The sequence below is a fragment of the Momordica charantia genome (genome assembly GCF_013281855.1).
Source record: "Momordica charantia cultivar OHB3-1 chromosome 8 unlocalized genomic scaffold, Mcharantia_2.0 BLBB01000008.1, whole genome shotgun sequence".
Lineage (NCBI taxonomy): Eukaryota > Viridiplantae > Streptophyta > Magnoliopsida > Cucurbitales > Cucurbitaceae > Momordica > Momordica charantia.
Window position 1 is genome coordinate 33,534,438 of NW_028275166.1, and position 8,508 is coordinate 33,542,945.

Here is an 8,508-nt window from a genome sequence, read left to right on the forward strand (position 1 = left end):
GGAGAGAAGGAAGTTGATGAAAAGGAAGTAGAGTAACAATTTTATTGAATGGTAGGAAATACAATAACTAAAAGACGAGCGACAATTAAAGATAGCAATAGCATGAAGCTAAATATTGTTTAGAATTAAAAGGCATTGCAGCATCTAGCATAGCATAGCATGCTGATTTTATTGGACGAATTGAAAGCTGATCGAAGATAAGAAGGAAAGAAAGGAAATGAAATTAGGACCAATTGGTTTGGGCTGCGCTAGCAAGAGTGTTGACTTCGTTGTCAGCAGCAATGTTCCAAGCAAAGTAACCAAGCACCTTGCTTGACTTTGCAGATGAAATTTTATCCGGAATGATGTATTCACTTTCGTATGCAATCCAAGTGCTGCCAGCATAGGCGTAGGAGATTGAATATCGGGAGTCATCTTTCACATACTCAGCATGGTTCTCTTTTATAAACTTTCTGACATTTGAGTAATCGATTTGGCCGTCTTGAGAAATATATTGATATCCTTTAGCTGGGCCAAGAGCCTTTGAAAAGACGTCGTTCTTGTCAGGGTTGGCGAGCTTCCATGCCCAACCGTGGAAAGGGATTTCGAATACAATCTGCTTACGAGGCAAATTGGCAAGGCTTTGAATCCAAGCGTCAATTCCAAAATTTGCGGACAATGATCTGGCTATGCGGTTGTGGAGTGCAGAGGATGGTCCAGTAGTAGAGGAGAAGGAAGTTGGGGTGTAAAAGTCGTAAGAAATGAGGTTTACCCAATCCAAGTTTTGTTTGATTCCTTGAACTAGGTACACGATACTACTCTCAACATAGGGTAAGTTGGAGACCGAAGCAACCAAGATCCATTGTGGTCGATGGTAGGTTTTAGCATCATCCACAGCAGCTTGGCGCCATGCACCAAGGAGAATTTCAAAGTTTTGCATTTCTTCTTGAGAAGATGGGTACAGCCACTGCAGATCCAAATCGTTGAACTTGCCTTTTGCTGCTACTTCAATGGAGGATTGAATAAATGCTTCATGATATGTGGGTTCGCTTGCCATTTTAGTAAATACGTCTCTGTCTCCTGGAATGGACAACAATGTCTTCACATCAGGATTGCTCATTCTCACAATTGAAGAAAATTGATTGATTAGGGTCGCTTGCGAAGCAGGAATGATAACTTCATAGTTCTTTGGATCGATATCAGCAAAGCCACAAAATAAATGGGTGAAGAGTGTAGTATGGATATTGGAATGAGGAAGTTGCTGGTTTGAGCTGCTCAAATGCAAATAACTTCAAACTCACCGATATATGAATCTACTTGTTACTTTGAGGTCGTCTGTTCAAATGCAAATAACTTCAAGCTCATTGATAAATGATATCTTGTCATTCCTTTGTGTAAAAAGAAAAATTCTCTTAAATGAAAGAACCATTTTGACAATGTCATGGACATGTTGTTGAGGTGGTATCCTTCTACCAAGGACATTTTGACAATGTATAATATATTTAATTATACATTTCTCTATTGACTAAGTATTTAAGTTAAATGTCTAAAAAAAAAGTATTTAAGTTAATACTTGAGTGTATATAACTATGATCTTTGCATGTAAAATCTTAATTAGAGTATGACTAGGATCTTTGCATGTGAAATCTTAATCTTTTCTATTTAAACTCAACTTTAATCAATATAGCTGTTTCATTCTATGAAATTAGGAAATTAATTTTTTTAGTCTTTATTATTAATAAACCTTTAGTTTGTCCTTGAGCAGAATAATGATATACAACATGACTTCATCAAATAAGTTTAATCAAAATAAAAGTTCAAGTGAATTAATTAGATACTAATTATTAAAGTCACAAATATTTGAATAAATTCAAGAAAACTAAGTAGCCAGTTTGTATCACCAACATTGTAATGTGTCAAAGTTGTAATTTAAAGAGACTGATACAAAAATAATGCAAAATTGATAATAATTATTTTAAAGAGAGCCGTAAAACCTTTATTTTTAGGTTTTTAAAATATAAGTTAGTTTAATCTCAATTTATTTGTTTTCTATGTACTTCAGTTTAGAACATTTTTTAGTTCTCCAATCTGATTTCACACGTTTATTTTACAGATAACACGGAGCTTGTTACCTTACTCGCGTAGAACTTTTTTTTTTCTCTTTGATTACCTAAGAGTCGGCGGTCCTTTGGTCATTATGCCCTCATACCTGGGGCGGTATGCATATAAATGCAAACAGCAAATCAATGTCAAATGAGCAACAAACATACACCAACTAGACCGATACTAAACTCATAATTCTAGCCACCTTTGGAACATTTGTATTAATTGGTAAATCCTTTTATTTATGACATTTGTATCTTTCATAATTTAGGCCATAAAGGGAATATTACTGTTGTTTTATCTTACCTTTCTTTATCCTAAAATCAAGTTTCAATTGTTGTCAATTACCTCCTTAATTGACAGCCACCCCTGCTGTCAAATTCTTTCCTAAATTGACAACATGTATAGGTGATACATTTGGTGTATAAGATTCCCACAGTTTCGTCTTTAAGAAACATGTATGAGAATTATTTCAATTGAATCAAGGTTGAATTTGTTTTATGGTATCAGAGCGCTATCTGCTAGAGAAATTCAACCTCAACTCATCTAAATTCTTCTCATGGCAAAAATAGAAACTGCTCTCAATATACAATCTTTCCACCAATGCACCAGTCTTATATCAATTAAGCTTAATTCTGGAAACTTACTTATTATGGAGATCACAAGTTCTTCCTCTAATCAGGAGCATGGGAATAGAACACCATTTGACAAGTGAAGAAGCACCAGATTATGAAACGAAAGACAAGGATGGAACCACAAGTATCAATTCTCTGCATACAGTATGGGCTAGAAATGATGGCCTTCTCACCTCATGGTTGTAGGGATCATATCTAAAGAAATTCTAAGCATGATTGAAGGTACTGAATCATCATATCAGGTATGGAAATCTCTAGAAGATCAACTACTTACAATGACCAAAGAAAGTGAAATTCACATAAGTGAAAATCTTCTTACTCTGAAGAAGGGTTCTCTAACTTTAGATGCATACTTGAAGAAATTCAAGGGATTATGTGATAAACTTGCTGCAATCAAAAAGCCCTTGGATGATCTCAAAAAAGTATTTCATTTAGCTAGAGGACTAGGAACTAAATATCAAGGTTTTTGAACAGTAATGTTGTCAAAGTCCACATATCCTACTTTTAATCAGTTTATCTTGGCTCTCAAAGCACATGATTAAATGCTATCTGTTGAAGTTGAAGAAGAAAAATTCTCCCAAATCAATCATAGTCATGCTTACTATAGTCAAAGAGGGAGAAGTAGAGTTCGAGGAAGGCAATTTTCTTCTAGAGGAAGGGGTTTCCTTCAAAACAGACAACAAAACTTCCACAATTCCAACTCTGGTCAACAGACCTTTCATAAGGAGATCACTCATTCTGCTCCAACAAAACAATTTTCTACCAAATCTAAAGACTAGGTAACATGTCAAATTTGTGGAAAAACAAATCATGTGGCTATTGACCGTTGGAATAGGTTTGACCACTCGTATCAATCCGAAGATATACCAAAAGCGCTTGCAGCTATGAGTCTTCTTGAGGATGGAGACCCCACAGTCTACACTGATTTTGGAGCCACAGCACACATCACCAATAACATTGGTAAGATGACTAGTATAAAAAGCTACAATGGTAGAGATAAAGTATACGTAGGCAATGGAGAAGGATTAAAAATTACTCACATAGACAAGAGCACAATAAACTCAGGAAACAATAAACTCTTTTTAAATAATGTACTAGTAGTTCCTGATATAAAAAAGAACTTGTTACCTGTTAGAAACTGACCTCGGATAATGATGACTGCTCCGTTGAATTTTTTACTGACCATTTTATTGTGAAGAACAAATAGGGATTGATCATGGCCAAGGGAGTTAGAAGAAATGGACTCTATGCTTTAAAGGAACAGGAAGTTGCTGTCAACAAGGATTTTACTGCTTTCTTTGCTTCTAATAAATGCTCTTCATCTATTTCGCACAAACGCTTAGGTCATCTAAATGAACGAGCCTTAACATTTTTAGCTGATAAACATCTTATTGATATGTCTAGCTGGAGAAAAGCTGAAAATATTTGTACTAGCTGTCAAATGGAAAAAAGTTGTAATCTTCCCTTTTATCCAAGCTCGACCTTAAGTAAATTTCCCTTAGAAAAGGTTCATTGCGACTTATGGGGTCTTGCTCCTATCAACTCCAGTCAAAATTTTAAATATTATGTTTGCTTTATTGACGACTTCTCTAGATTTACATGGTTCTATCCGTTTAGAAGGAAATTTGACTTTTTTCAATGCTTTATCAAGTTTCAAAAGGAGGTAGAAAATCAACTTGATAGAAGGATAAAAGTTTTTCAAAGTGATGGAGGTAGAGAGTTTACATCTCTTGCTTTTAAAAGTCACTTAAAACAACATGGGATTCATCACCAATTCTCATGCCCACACACACCTCAACAAAATGGTGTTGCTGAAAGAAAACATAGGCATATTGTAGAAACCAATCTAACACTTCTTTTCCAATCAAATGTTCCTATGAGATATTGGGTTGATGCATTTTTTACTACTGTTTTCTTGATAAACTGTATGCCTTCTACTACTCTAAAGATGAAATCTCCTTTTTTACAACTTTTTAAAAGAGAGCCCAATTACAATTGTCTAAAAAGTATTCGGGTGTAAGTGTTTTCCGTACTTAAGAAGTTATTGCTCAAAAAAGTTCTCAAAAAGAACTTATCCATGTGTTTTTATTGGATATAGTCCTATTCACAAAGGTTATAGATGTCTTGATCCTCAAAATCATAGAGTCTACATTTCAAGACATGTAATCTTTGATGGAGAAGTTTTTCCTTATAAAAAACACACACATACCATTCATGATATAACACCTACTCTTGAAGTTATTGAGTTTACAGGTTTGAAGAATGGATCAAAGATCATGCTTCCAAAAACCAGAACAACAAGCAAATTTTGAGGAAGGACATAGCACCAACAGTGAACGACTATCAATTGCTCCAAAACAACAATTGGTCACTTTTGAGGAAGATCAACTTGATGGAGAACAACTCACTCCCTCCATCGTCGAACATCAAGGGAACAATTTTGAGGAAGGACAAATAAATCCTTCAAAATGCACTAGTAATATGCTAGAGAGTGATCCATGTGCAGGTTTAATTGATGCATATACAGACTAAGAATTTCATGCCCATGCAGAACATCACATTCCAACAAATGAGCTCTCTAATCCCTCTAACTTCTCTAATTTATTTGATATTAGTGAGCAACTTTATGTAGACTTACCTATATGTTCTGTAGGTACTTATTCTTCCTCTGAAGCAACTACAACGACAAACCAAAATATTCATCACATGATAAACAGAAGCAAGCTTAAAAGCCATCCTAATTTTGACCAAACTGCACCCGGAGTTATTCACCCAAACCAACATCTTTCCTTCCTAACCTCTACCTCAATCAGTGAACCAAAGTCCTACAAAGTTGCTTTTAAGATTCCTCATTGGTACAAAGCTACGGAAGAAGAGATGGATGCTCTCCATAAAAACCATACTTGGGATCCTATTCCTCCTCCTCCAAAAATAAATATTGTAGGATCGAAATGGGTGTTTAAAACCAAACTCAAGGAAGATGGATCAATAGATAAATATAAGGCTCGATTAGTGGCTCAAGGTTACTCTCAAATAGAAGGGATTGACTATGCAAAAACCTTTAGCCCCGTCGTCAAACCAGCAACAATTTGTTTAGTTCTTAGCATTGCTGTCACATCCAACTGGCCCCTACGTCAACTAGATGTCAAAAATGCCTTCCTCCATGGGATCTCAAGGAACAAGTCTACATGGCTCAACCTCCACGTTTCAAAAATCCTCACCTTCCAAATCATGTGTGCAAACTAAATAAATGTATCTATGACTTGAAACAAGTTCCTCGTGCTTGGTTCCAGAGGCTTTCAAATTACTTTATGAAACTTGGATTTAGTTGTTGCCATTCAGATCCTTCTCTCTTCATATTTAGGCATAACAACATCATAATTTTCATGCTTATTTTTGTTGATGACATAATTTTAACTGGGAATCAACCTATTGAGCTTCAAAATCTTATTTCCACTCTTGTTCAAAGATCTAGTCGTCATTTCCTTGGCATTGAAGTTCTTCATACTCCTCAAGGTCTCTTCTTATGTCAAAGCAAATACGCTAAAGACATACTAATAAAAAATCACATGCTTGAAGCATCTCAAATTGGCACTCCTATGGCTGTATCTACCCCTGACTATCCTTATGATAATGACCAAACTGATGCTACAAACTATTGAAGCATAGTTGGATCACTACAATACTTGACTCTCACTCGTCCAGATCTTACACAAGCTGTTATCCGTGTTTGTCAGCAGCTGCAACATCCCATTGAGAAAGACTTAAGGGCTGTAAAACGCATTCTTCGTTATATAAAGGGAACTTTAAATTATGAAATTCCAATTCTCAAACATAGTAATCTTAATCTCTATGTTTTTTGTGATGCAGATTGGGCCGGATGTTCCACAACAAGGCGCAGTATTACTGGCTTTTGTATCTTCCTTGAATCCAATTGTATCTCTTGGTCCTCCAAGAAACAACCTACAGTAGCTAGATCAAGTGCGGAAGCTGAATATTGAGCCATGGCTAGTGCTACAACTAAACTCACATGGATAACATTCTTACTTCGCGACTTGGGCATCCCTCTCTATCGAACACCACAACTATTTTGTGACAATATGAGTCCGCTCCATATGTCTGTAAACCCAGTGTTCCATGCTAGAACCAAGCACATTGAACTTGACTATCACCTTGTCAGACAAATATACACCAACTAGACCGTTACTAAACTCATAATTCTAGCGACCTTTGAAGCATTTGTATTAATTGGTAAATCCTTTTATTTATGGCATTTGTATCTTTCATAATTTAGGCAATAAAGGGATTATTACTGTTGTTTTATCTTACCTTTGTTTATCTTAAAATCAAGTTTCAATTGTTGTCAATTACCTCCTTAATTGATAGCCACCTCTGCTGTCAAATTCTTTCGTAAATTGACAACAGGTATAGGTGATACATTTGGTGTATAAGATTCCCACAATTTCGTCTTTGAGAAACATGTATGAGAATTATTTCAATTGAATCAAGGTTGAATTTGTTTTAATGCACACTGTCCTCATACTCTTACATATGCAAGAGGTTATTGTTTAATTAGAATAGTGTAGGATTTGAAGTTGAAGCTAGGACCTCAAGGAGTCGGAGCTAGTTACCTAACTGGTGTAGGACTTGAAGCTATGACCTCAAGGAGTTGGAGCTCATTACCTAACTAGTGTAGAACTTGAAGCTAGGACTTCATGGAACGAAAAAAAATATTGAAACTAGCTTTTTGAGTTTAAAAAATCTTGATTGAATTCTAAAAACATTTTAAAAAGTATACAACAAATATACAAACAAATTAAAAGTAAGTAAATTAATTTTTTGAAAAATAAAAGATAATTAAAGTAAGTATACACTGCACTTAGTTATAGTTTGGTTTTTAAGTTTCCAAAATATTTAATAATATATTGCTGGATTGACTAAGTATTCAAGTAAATTTAGTAACTAGTTTGGTTTTTAAGATTCTAAAATATTTAATAATATATTGCTCTATTGACTAAGTATTCAAGTAAATTTAGTATTATAGGAGACATCGAGGAGTATAACAAGCATCCTTTGCATGTGACGAATTTTTTTCTCTTTAATTTGAAGTCCTCTTTAATACAATTGTTTCACTCTATAAAATTAGGATTTTTTTTTTACAAATAAGATATTAATTTTTTTTTTAACTTATCACTGATCACCCTTTAATTTATCCTTAAGTTATATTAGGATGACTCTATACACTATGACATCATCAAATAAGTTTGATCTAAACTGAAGTTAAAATGTATTAATTACAACCTCATTATTATTAATGCCACAAATATTTGAAAGACTTAAAAAAGATAAGGAGACATCCTCTAACACCGACATTATAATGTATCAAAGTGGTAACGAAGAGGGACACATACAACCTTGCCAAATAGAGATTCATTATTTAAAACGAACTAATAATAGTGTTTCTTTAAAAAAATTGTTATCCAATTGGCTCTAATTTTTATTTTTATATTATCCAAGATTTAACTCTTAAATTAAAGGTAATATGAGCATAAACTCACAAATAAATGACATCTACTTATTTGTTGAGGTCAGGGTTTAAACCTTTGTACCCTCGATATGTTGTGCTTAAGGGGAAAAAACCGTTACATGAAAGATCCATCTTTTAACAATGAGATATAGACATGTAACTTTCTGACACAAAGTGTCATTACCTAGTACAAACAATTTGGTCTCCTTTGCCAGCGAGGAGCCTATCCTTGGATCCTTGACCTCAAAATCGACATTGTAAAAT

At 34.5% G+C, this 8,508-nt stretch overlaps 1 pseudogene; it reads right to left on the minus strand.

The window, feature by feature from the left end:
* Positions 1 to 223: 223 nt before the first annotated feature.
* On the minus strand, positions 224 to 1,461 carry LOC111012959 (class V chitinase pseudogene; annotated as a pseudogene).
* Between the last annotated feature and the right edge of the window lie 7,047 nt (positions 1,462 to 8,508).